At 40.1% G+C, this 3,314-nt stretch overlaps 1 long non-coding RNA gene across 1 annotated transcript; it reads left to right on the top strand.

Annotated features, from left to right (window-relative positions):
• Window positions 1–835: 835 nt before the first annotated feature.
• LOC123175839 (uncharacterized) lies at window positions 836–3,069 on the top strand. Its single transcript, XR_006488187.1, has 5 exons — window positions 836–961; window positions 1,057–1,092; window positions 1,186–1,254; window positions 2,183–2,240; window positions 2,334–3,069. It is a non-coding gene; the product is annotated as an uncharacterized lncRNA (long non-coding RNA).
• The last annotated feature ends 245 nt before the right edge of the window (window positions 3,070–3,314 follow it).

The raw sequence follows: 3,314 nt of genomic DNA, 5'->3' as shown, positions 1-3,314 counted from the left end.
ATGTCGTATATAAATACATCGAAAATGTATTTTTTATGTGGCGTTATATCCCTCATACCCATATTTCATTAGGAATGACGTGCGTCTCTTTTCCTATGTCGCCGTGATATTTTATTAGCGGCGATGAAATAATGCCCATGTATATTGCATGGTTTAATATTTGGGAAATAAGCGTCGCCCGCGATGATTTTATGTTGACATTTCACGCGGTCTAATATGTGAAGATATTAGCGCCGTCTATAATCTTGCGTCTCATGGTTATTATTTCATCGAGAATAAAACCTTTTATGGAGATTTTATTCATTTTACCAAGTTTGTGAATACCCGATATTTTCATATTCTAAGCCAATGTAAGTGCTCAACAATTATATATTGATATTTGGCTCATTCCTTTATTTCCGCGCCTGCTATTTTCTAGTAAGCAGTCAAAGTTAAACAAAGTCATTTGCTCTTCCCATTGGGTGATTCATCATTTTTGCCACTCGGATTAATTTATATTTTTATAATAGCTATTGCACCATACTTTACTTTGGCGAAATTCCGTGTCAACAGATGCCCCTCAAGTTTTGGAAGAGAATATTTCTCTGATTCACTTTCAGAACTTGAAAATATATGTAGACGAAAATATATGTAGACATATTCCGTTTCATATATATATCGCGAACGTTTTTCTTAGTGTGGGCGACACACTTATTTTGTTAAAATATCCAGCTTGATATTTATCTAGCCCTGCCTTTTGAAAGTTTGTTAGTCCCTTCGTTGGATAAGGACTCAATCTTCAAAATTTGTTACAAGACGCTGGCCTTCCGCCATGTAGTTGTAGTTGCGTCCGGCCGGAGCACATACCTTTCCTTATATATATCTTCTTCCTATCGTCTGGCAAGGGGACTCTATTTACCTCACGCATAACCCAAAGTCCAGATCTTTCTTATGATTGACCTGCTATTCTTTGGACTACTGGGTACGCAATGATGTGCACTCATTAACTGTCTTTTTCTCATCATTCTTTCGGATGATTCTCATCTCTGACTCCCTTCCTTTCTTTGTATGAAAAAGATTAGCATCTGCCGCTGAAGCACAGATCTTACGTTGGTAAGTTTGTACTTAGTTCATTCAGATAGACATCTACGTGCATGATTTACGTCTTCTGATTGCCCCTTAATTTTTGTTCCTTCAATATTGCAGGAAGGTTTAGGTACAATCTGGCAAAACAACTATATTTTAGTTTCGGGCGTATACCTGCTCTCTCTTTAGGTACTATACCTACTGTCTTTTTTTTTCTTTTTATACACATACCAGCATCAGAGATTGGATGAATAATTTATAGATGAACCCATGCACGTAACCTCCTTTAGGCCATGAATGCCTGTGCATCTTGTCCCGTATATATGCGGAAATTTGGTCTCGCAATGACGTGCCGGCAAGTTATATACGAACTTGGTCCGACGTACAATTGTAGAGATCAATATTTTTTATACTTAAAATTCTCGTTTTAAAGATCAAATGTATACCTTTCTCACAATTGGCGTGCCGGCAAGTTGATATGAACTTGGCCCGACGTAAAAATTGTGAGATATGTCATAGAATCAACGAAACTCCCCTTTATTCATGCGGCAATTATCAACTCTTTCCAAGTTTATATAAGATGCTCGTTTAAAGATCACACGTATATCTTTTTCACAGTTGGCGTGCCGGCAAGTTTATATGAACTTGGCCCGACTTACAAACTGTGAGATCAATGTTTTATTTATTTATTTATTTAAAAGATGGTCGTTTAAAGATGCAAACTTATATCTTCTTCACAGTTGGCGTGCCGGCAAGTTTATATGAACTTGGTCCGACGTACAAACTGTAGAGCTCATTTTTAAGCTACACACATATATCTTTCTCGCAATTGACGTGCCGGCAAGTTTATATGGACTTGGTCCGACGTACAAACTGCGAGATCAATGAAGCCCCCCTTTATTTGATGCAAGAATTATCAACTCTTTCAAAGTTCTGCATATATAAACTTTTTTTTCAAAGTTTTGCATCTATCAACCCTTTCAAAGCTGACATTCCAGAAATCCTAGATTGGGCTTTATGCATGTATCTCTCTTTTTTTGGAGGATAATTCATTTTGCTGATATTTGACCTTTGCATAATTTTTTTAGCACTAACAATCATCATCCTTTTTTTGTAGAGTGCAAATCCTTTCTTCTTCATCAAGGGCTGGCTTCGCTCGGGCTATCGCCTCCGTGGTAAAATTTCCATTCGTTTACCATGGTTCATTTATTTTATTGTTTTGAACACAACTTGTACCTGTACCGACACACGTATATTCTTTTGTATAGAGATGGCGCAGAAATCGCGCACGGTTCCCTCACATCGACTATCCCTTGTCGAGCTAGCCAAGCAACAGAAACTATATGAACCTAGCTCCGATGACCAAGACTGCCCCATAGTTAAAGCTATAAGTATACCAAAGGGTGAACTCGACAACGGTCCTCGCGGTTGGCGAGCGAGACAGTCCAAACTAGCTTATTCATATTACCCATTGGCGGCTTCACCGCGAACTGATACAGCTTTATGTCTGGGTACTAGGATGGTATCCAAAGGTCTGACTTGGGAACGTCATGATATTGAGTATATGCCACGTCCTTCAGGCTATAATGAATGGGGGGCAAACATTTTACGAAATCATTCTTTTTCCCTAAAAGGGCTTGGTGAAGGTTCAGATTACCTTTGTGGAGCTATTTACTGCTCTTTGGGTGATTATTCTATTTCACCTGCCTTGCTAAGATCTCTGTTAGAAAAATGGAATCCAAAAACCAACACGTTCCTATTCTCATGTGGTGAACGTACTATTACACTCCTTGATATGTATCAAATGGCTGGTCTTCCTCTAGATGGAGACTTATATGAAGAATTTATCCCACCAGAACATGCACTAGACCCCTCCCTTTGCCAATTCCCTGACTTCTTACCGGACCTATTATCCGCACATGATCAGCTTGCCAAGAACAATGGCGGCCACGTGACTTTCCAGGTCTGGTGTGACTATTTTCACAACCGGCGAGACCATTTCGTTCCTTTCGCGTCTCTTCGTGAGGTCCGCTTGTATGTCGCGGCGTACATTGTTGTTTGGTTGTGCTACTTTGTTGTCATTGGCGCGGGAGCCTACATTCGCGCTGGCGTCCTTGTGATGGCGTCCTGGATCGCTCTAGGACGTCGAATTTCATTAGCTCCACCAGCACTTTGTTCTATCTATTTTTTCGCTTCGTCGCATCAGCACCCATCCTGTAGGACCCTGCTACCGGATTAGGGGATGGCCC

This window comes from Triticum aestivum, unplaced genomic scaffold, assembly GCF_018294505.1.
Source record: "Triticum aestivum cultivar Chinese Spring unplaced genomic scaffold, IWGSC CS RefSeq v2.1 scaffold104823, whole genome shotgun sequence".
Lineage (NCBI taxonomy): Eukaryota > Viridiplantae > Streptophyta > Magnoliopsida > Poales > Poaceae > Triticum > Triticum aestivum.
The sequence above is the reverse complement of the archived record's forward strand: the minus strand, read 5'-3'. Positions and strand labels throughout refer to the sequence as shown.